The 9117-nt window shown below is 35.1% G+C and overlaps 1 pseudogene; it reads right to left on the bottom strand.

Annotated features, from left to right (window-relative positions):
* Positions 1-214: 214 nt before the first annotated feature.
* On the bottom strand, positions 215-1510 carry LOC143567032 (putative protein phosphatase 2C 10 pseudogene; annotated as a pseudogene).
* Positions 1511-9117: the final 7607 nt, after the last annotated feature.

The raw sequence follows: 9117 nt of genomic DNA, 5'->3' as shown, positions 1-9117 counted from the left end.
ATCACACTATATTGATCTATCAACCCAACCAATTTGGTTTGTTGTTCTTCAAAACTACGTCTGATAAATAATTTTCATAAATAATTTTCATAAAAACCAGTCAAACCTGATAGCGAAACCAAAAATAAGCTAACCAAATCTCTTCATAATTTACAATAATCAAGTCAACAAAACACCAATGAGGGTCAAATTTACATAACACATCATGATATCAACTATTCAATTATATTTTCTTCACCAATCTAGCAAACTCACAACTCGGGTTTATTTTCTCGTCGTTATTTAAGTTTTTCTTTACATAGAATTCGTGCAAGTCTTTTCTAATTTTCATTTTACGGTTCGTTTGCAGTGATCAAACGGACTCACAAAATGACATTAGAAAAAGACAGAAAACGATTAAAAGATACAAAAGAAGCTCACCTAAATCTAACTACCACACATGATATGTCATATTTACTGTCTCGTTTCAAAGCTTCCGCTACTAACCGCTTAGCAGCCTTTGAGGGTCCTGGATTTTTCTTGCAATATCTATTGCTTCTTGATTGTCCATAGCCTCGATTAATCAATAAAACAATAATTAATAACCATACAAATGCTATAAAAAATGTTGACATGCTGTTTTAACTATCATTGAAAATTTTGCATCGATAATCAAATTGTTACCTTCCAAAGACCGTCACTTGCCAACACAAGAAGATCGGTTTCGGTATCTACAAGCGTATCTTGAATTGCAGGGTCAGATCTCAAATGGGATTTTAGGCTTTTGTTTCCAAATGCACGCGATACTGCTAGCTGTCCGTTCACCCGAGGGATTAAAAAAACCAAAAAACAACAAAAAAATATATATGCAAATAAAGAATACTAAAAATAAAGAAATAAGGCTAATACATAAACATTAAAACAACTCTGGCTTGAATATTTTGTCTTAACGCGTCCACGCTGGCTTCAGAGTACAGTTAAACATGTTGTTTAATATATTACTAATATATTTATTATTGTTATTACATTATTCTTATTTAATAATTAATTTTCAATATAAGTTCTTAAAATCATAGTTTCTTCAGACTTATTCAAAATTATTTTTTCACATAAGCAAAATCTTGAAATTGTGACATCTTATGTGGCAGCTGACATGTCATCAAAGACAATCACGAAAAAGTCAATGAAGTCAAAGCTGGCATATTCGAGACAAACCCGCCTTTATGCTCAATACCGACTCTTTCTGTACTTGGTTCAGATCTGTACTCAATTGTATAGCTTCGCCGCCTTTTGAAATAACAGCCCTAGAATCACCTAGGTTTGCAACCCATAACCGTTGACCTTTTATAAGAACAGTTGTCACTGAGGTTGACCCGCCTCGTCCCAAGTTAGAATCGTGTGAAAGAATTGACGCGCCCATTTTCTCATACGCTTTAGATATCGCTCTCTTTGGGTCAACCCAAAACTTGCTCTGTAACATTAGGTCAAAGTCAAACATATGAATCATCTCCAAAACCGCTCGGTTTTGCATAATGTATCTATTTTTGAAAACAAAAGAATGATAACTTGTTTGCAACTATAAGCCAAATGTTAACTTGAAAATTTATTACTTGCGATATTAGACCCTCTAAAAGCTCGAACAAGCAGAGCTTAAACGAGCTCAAGCTAAAAATAAGCTTGTTTTAGTTACAAGTATGAGCCACTTATCTAGCTTGAACTCGAGTTTGCTCGTTTGAGCCTTTTTTTCTTCGAAAGCCCGAGTTCTACTCGTAGTCGTTTACTCGTTTTAAACTCAGGGTTGGCTCGATGGATTTATTATTTATTTTTTTTATTTTTGTATAATTAACATTTTGACCTTTCTTTATATAGGGATTGTGGAGTCGTAACGAGCCGACCCCGAGCCTGACTGGGCTCGATCACGACTTATTTTGACCTACGAGAGTTTGAACTTGAGTGTTCTTGTTTTGAGCTTTTTTTTTCCTTTTTTGAAAGCCCGAGCTCGGGTCAGAGTCGTTTACTCGTTTTAGTTTTAAACTCAGGGTTGGCTCAAGAAATCTATTATTTATTTAATTAAAATCATATACATTTTTATTTATTTTTATAAATTTACAGAAATAACTCGAACGAACGTAAGCTCGACTCTAGCTCATGTGCAGTATCATAAATGAGCCAAAGCTCAGCTCGAGCTTGGTTGTGTAGTGTGAAACAATATATAGAAGTTCAAAAAAGTTACAAGCTACAAATACTCTTGTTAAGGCTTGACGAGCCTAAACGATATTCACATACAAGGCTTGAGCTCTAACCCGATAACTAAATGAGTTTTATATGAGGATCGGGCTAGTGTTTTGAGCTTTTTATTTATCCAATCACAAGTAGTTCACGAGCGGCATGACTCGTTTACACCCTTAATTAGGAGCATTGTTGGGCTTTGATTATTGCTAATATGTTATATCTCAACTTTAATAATATTATAATGAAAAAAAAATAATGTAAAACATTGCATATGGTTACGACCAAAGTGAAGAATAAATGAAAAGATCGGACCGAATAATTAATTTGGTTATATGAAGACTATTTAGCTTAACCTACATAATAAATATACCAATAAATTAATTAAATTAGTTATAAGAATTCTGATGTGAATAACAAAAGTAAATATGAGAATTATTTATACGGTAGTGACTCATGTTGAAATTTGAAATGATTGAGAGGTGTTAATAGTCGGTACAAATCAAGCTACAAAGATATGCTTAATCATGTTTGTTGTGTTGTAAAAGATATGCTAACGGGTTAACAAGTTGACCAATTTAACTAAACGCAACTCATTTAGATAACATAAAAAAAGACTTAACAATCTAAAAGGTAATAATTTTGGTATCGTGTTAGAAAAATGTCAAAAATCTATTTAAAAAATAATTATTTTTTTGCTTTGCCGCTTCAGTGAAGACACTAACATCGTTAGAGTTATGTTGTTATGTGTGTATGAATTTACAAAACGAGACCATAAACTTGAAACTTAAGCCATAAAAGATAATTTGTTGTCATTTGTTTAATTAGAATTAGAGTTGATCACATTTTTAGTCTATGTGTTTTGATCTATAAGTTTTGAGCATAGGAAAAATATGGGATTTTCTTTTAGAGGAAACTATTTCCATAACATTGTTAATCTTTATAGGTAAGACGACCTGAGACATTGTCTCTTACTCATTTTAGTTTTCATAGTTCTACCATCGTAAGACAACGCAAGTAATAATAATAATTATTATTATAATAAATAAATAAATAAAAATTGTGGATTATTAGCGAAAGTCTTAGGCGTGTCACCCGTAGTTGGTACCTGTTTTGAAAACATATCAGAGTTGCGGGTTATTAGCGGAAATCTTTGATTATAATAAGATATTAATTTATTTTGAAAATCTCTTGGATAATAAATATCCAAGCATTTGGTTTACAAACCTTTGTTTATTCTTTGTTTACTATATTTTATTTATTTAAAACTGAGCCATCTCTACCTGCGAGCATCTAATTTCAAGAGTGACTCTTATTCCCTTACTATATGTGCTATTCTTGCTTTCCTGTAATGAGGGGGAAAAATACGTCAGCGATATGTTGGTGAATCGTTGACTCTGAAAACATTTGACTGACAAGATAGTTTTGGAACAAACTCAGCAGAAACGTCTCTTATTTATGAGAACTTGTGCCACTGCCATACATACACAATTATTGTTCTCCAAGAACTAATGCCCATTGGAGAACTTTCGTTATGAATGTTTAGCCTGCAGCCACGTAGCCTTACTAGACAGTTATGTTTGATCCAGACACATGTGTACTCGGTCTGAGTTTCTTTTATTATCTACCTTGTGACTTAGGGATCACGTAATCCCTTAAAATTTAGAGATCACGTAATCTCATATTTGACTGACTGTTTAAGATAAACAACCCGTTTATCTGACTGTAAAAGGTTTAATGTATTCACCTGTGATTGTGATTTTCTGTTCTGAATGATATGGTGATCTTGTTTGAAAACCCTTGTGAATGAATGATTGATCTGTATATAATAAAATAAGTTTATATAAATACCAGGATCGTCTCTTGATCTAGCTACAAACCTTTAGTCTGCTTTTGATAGCTTTAAACCTTGACTGATTATTTATTTGAATAAAATATATAGACCCGTAGTCTTTTCATTTGTTTACAAATCATGTGCTGAGTTTCTTATTCATGAAGAAACATCTATTGATATGTTTCCTCTTCAAGAAGAAACATTATAACACTGGTATGTAAAATCTTACGTTTCTTAGTTGTGAAGAAACTACTATATCTGCTTGTATGTAACAGCTTATGTTTTTTAATTATGAAGAAACATTATTTTAACTATAACCTTTGCATGTATAAAGCTTTTTGTAAATATACTTATGATCAAGATTTGGGCTATACCTCTGACTATGGTCTCGGCCATATAATATAATAATAATAAAATAATATTTAGGCAGAACCCCTACCTTACGCGGGTATTTGGAGTTTATATGCTTAACTTTGTATAGGCAGCACTTCTATTTTCTATCGCGTATCGAGGCTCAAATCGTCGGAACTTCGGGCTTGGAATGCACTAAGAGGTTGGCACGCAAACCGAGGCTAAATGTTTGTAGAATGTGTGAGTTGGGAAGTGCCGATCACCCCCTATTTATAGCTAAAATTAGGCACCATCGCGTAACGCGATGGTCCCTTTGCTTAGGGCATCGCGTAGCGCGATGCCCGAGAATGACACGTGCTATGCTGACTTAGCCCTATTGTCTGCCACGTGCCCCCCGTTGCGACACGTTGTTGGTGCATGATGTCAGTAGTTCAGTGTCTAGTGTCTGTAATCGCGTTTGTAATATTTTATGTTTTGTATAAGCGAAGTTGCTAACAAGTTCGCTGATATGGGCGAACTTGTTAGTCAAGCGAAGTTAGTGACAACTTCGCCTGAACATGCCAGGCGAAGTTGTCGTGATTATATAAGCCATCTGTTACGGCTTATTAATAATTAATTCATTCAGTTTTCGTTTATTCGAGTAAGAGAGAGTCTGTAATCAAGTGATCTTCGTATCACGTGTTTAAGGTTGGTATACAACGTGTTTGATTATCGTGTGTTAATCGTATTGTTTTCTATACTCGTAACGTCTTACGTAGGGATTCCGCACCTGCGTAGTACTTGATATCTCGTGTAGATCCGGCTGGGAACCTACAATTGGTATCAGAGCGTTTGCTCGATTGTGTGGTTCGGGATTATCACGCGGGTATAGAAATCGTTCCGTTCGACTATTCGCGGGACGAGTTTTCTGAGTTTTTGTATCCTACTCACCTCCTACCTTCTAAAACAACCCATAACACCTTCACACACCTCGAAAAACCCAGAAATTTAATCTGCAGAAAGTTCGTGTTCATCAGGCGAAGTTGCCGTCACTGTAAGTAGGGTTTCGGCGAAGATATAAGGTTAAGCGAAGTTATCCACAACTTCGCCTACCTCTTCAAGTTCGCTTACTTCAAGCGAAGTTACCCTCAACTTCGCCTACCTCCCAAGTTTGCTCAACTTAAGCGAAGTTATTCTCAAGTTCACCAATCCAGCGAATTTAAGAAAGTGAGCGACGTTACAAATTCACGCGAAGTTAAGCTTTAAGCGAAGTTATCCACAACTTTGCCTACAGTGCTGTTTGAAAATAAAATTTTTATTTTCGGATTTCTTTGAGTTTAGAGAAAGATGTCTTCGATAAACATTACTGAACTAGTAAATATGGAAGTAGAAGCAGGTTCAGCTACAAAGGCACCCAAGATGCTTAAGAAAACGGATTATGTAGCGTGGAAAGATCGTTTTGAACAATATGTCAAGTATCAAGATGCCAAGATGTGGGTGTGTATACAAGATGGTTACATTCCACCTACTACTGAGTATGAAGGTCGTGATCAGATCAAGAAGTACAAAGAGATGGAAGATGAAGAGAAGAAGATGTATGAGGCAGAAAGTAAAGCTCATGCAGCAATTACAATGGCACTTCCACAAGAGATACTTCACACCTTCCGAAAGTATAAGACTGCTAGAGAGCTTTGGGAAGCTCTTGAAAACCGTTTTGAGGGCAATGTGGGAATTCGTGCTTCGAAGATTAAACTTCTAAAAACCCAATTCTCGGTCTTCAAGTATCTGAAAAACGAATCACTTGATGATATCATCACCAGATATTATCATCTGATGACTGAACTCAGCAACTATTCAATTGCATACAAAGAAGATGAGATTGTTGAGAAGCTTCTTGATGCTCTCCCACCAAAATGGGAGATGTATACTGTGTTGATGAGAGAAGATAAAGACTTTGCTGACTATGACCTTGAGACAGCAGTTAACAAGCTGAGAACGTTTGAACTGAACATGGTACGAAAGGAGACATCTACCGATCAGGTTCAAGATCCGGGTATGTATGGGGCAAAGGTTAACTCCGGATCAAGTTCGAAAACGGAATCATCTGCTTATTACTCTAAGGGAGAGTCAGGCGCGAGCTCAACACATGAGGGACATGTATCTCTCAATATGAACGGTGATGTGTGCTATGTAGCTGGAGGGTCAAATACTTCTCAACCTCAAGCGACCAAGAGTAGTTATTCCCCAAGTGTTTCAAACAACAACTACTCGAAGATGCCCATGAGTGTCAAATCTGCTGAACAGCAGTTTGCTCTCTATGCATCTTTTATTGCTTCGTATGAGAACTACATTCAGGGTAAGATCGTTGATCCTGCAGTTTTGGATGAAGATTATGACCAGATCGATGCTGATAATCTGGAGGAGATGGATCTGCAGTGGCAGATGGCCATGATAGTGAGAAGAACGACATCATGAACATATGTTGACCATAGTATACTTAATAAAAAACATAGGATGCTTTCTATTATGGCTTGAGGAAGTGTGGTGATTACCTATAATAAGATTACCTGCAATACGTTTCATCATTGCATCACTATCCAATTTGTTAAAGATCAATTCATGTGTAAGAGATTTCAATAGTTGTTGAAGATTCAAATATGACAATATATATATACACACACACAAACACACGCTTGAAGATCATCTCCTTCGTTCTGATCATTTTGGAAAAAAAAGAATCCAGAAGGCTAAGGCTCTAGAGACCTTAAAGTGAAAGGTAGTCACAACACAAGTTAAATCAATTTCTGTCATTAGTTATTTGAGTTAAAATGATCATTATGGTCAACATACACATACTTATATATAGAGCGCAGAGGTCTTTGATCACTTTTTTTAGATGGCTCAACCTAAGTTTCTGGGCAAAAAAATACATATGTAATTTGACATGTTACAAATATGTAAAAATGGTGTTGCCAGACCATTTTGTTGAATAGCATATCTGAATTACATCATTGCATTTATTCCTATTTGTTTTTTTTTATTAGTACACAACGATCGTTGTTTTGTGATAATAATGACATAAATCATAGTAAGGTCAGGATTGAAGGTATTTGACATTTCCTCCCTCATCCGGTAGAATCTGGTTAGGTAAAGGGTGGCGAAATGAAGTGATGACATTAATAATGATCATCACATGGTCCACAGATTCACGTTCGCGCATTGTGTCTGTTGTGATTTTGATTCTGCTTATGATTTTGTTTATGCTTATAATTTCTTATATATTTACTCATCTACGTTAAATGCTGAATCTGTGGACCACGTTTCTCGAGTTGGGTTATCTAAAATTATGACACTTCATAAAACTATAATATAAACCATCCTATGTTTTTTGGAAATGGTGTTGTTTTTGTGACAATTTCTTTCTATTTAACTTATTTGCATTTTTACGCATATGCCATAGTTAGACGAATCCACTCCTAGCAATTGTGATACTTCATTTGCAAACAATAGTCATCACCTTACTTAACTATATTTGAATCTCCTTCGTTGCTAGACCATTTTGTTGACTGCTAATCCATTTCTCTAGAGATTTCATTCAACATACACTTCGTTTTTTTGTTAGAAAGAAGCATGATGGGCGAATGTAATCAAAGTATCTTTAGAATCATAGTTATTTTCTAAATTGCTTTATGTTGTGTCTATGTGAGTACGAGTTGATCTTCGATGAAACAGACTCATAATGAAACAAGCCTCGAATAACAGTACTGATAATGTGAAATATGCTTATAAAAGATCAGTATACTAACTTATCAAAGTATTTTAGTTTTTTTAATTTGAAAAATTATTTTAATTTCATGAAACAAGCTCAAAGTGAAATAAGTAGGATCTGGAAGGATCTAAAGACCTCCAAATGAAAAGTAGCCACAACACAGGTTTAAGACTAATGGAATCTGGATGGGTGAAAGGTGACGCTTATATTTCTCAAATATATGTTGAGAATTCAAATGTCTAAATAAATCAATTACACATACTTCTCTTCATCCAGTAAATCTACAATAAACTTGGTGGTGGTGTTGTGTTTGCCTATGACATCTCGAAGGCGTTTCAGGATCTCTTCCATGACATTTGTTATTTTATGACCATAATGGTTGCTAATAGCTCCAAAGTCTTCCGCGCACCTAAAATTATCCTTTTTTTACAATGAACTTTGGTTGAATGATGTTTTCCTTTCGTGTCTATGACAGCCTTAAACCAAAGATGGCAGTGAGATCACTCCTCTTACAAATTCTAATGGCGGTCACTCCTCTTACATATGTACTTGTTATGTTACAACATATACGCCACCCTTTTATCCATCCAGATTAGGCAAGTTTTAAACTTCTGTGTGGCTACTTTTCACTTTGAAGCCTCGAGAGCCTTTTTGGATCCATTTTGTGACCATAATGACAACTTACTATATCCAAACCTCACGATATTCAATGAAACGAACATAAAGCGAAGAAACTCAGGGCACCTTACAATTGGAATTTTTAATTTAACAACCATAAAAGTTATTTTAATTTAATGAAATGAGCATAAAGCCTCAAACAAATCAGGGCACCTTACAATTGGGATTTTTCATCTCTGATTCATCCCGCACACAGGAAATATTTAAGGTGAAGAAACTTACCATCCAACACAAGAATGCACAAGCTAAAGTTTCATTCCATTAAACATACATTTTTCAAGAAATGTTGAAGCCAGCA

The sequence above is a fragment of the Bidens hawaiensis genome, unplaced genomic scaffold (assembly GCF_021521415.1).
Source record: "Bidens hawaiensis isolate Kalapana, Puna unplaced genomic scaffold, B.hawaiensis_p1.1 tig00023202_1, whole genome shotgun sequence".
Taxonomy (NCBI): Eukaryota; Viridiplantae; Streptophyta; class Magnoliopsida; order Asterales; family Asteraceae; genus Bidens; species Bidens hawaiensis.
The sequence above is the reverse complement of the archived record's forward strand: the minus strand, read 5'-3'. Positions and strand labels throughout refer to the sequence as shown.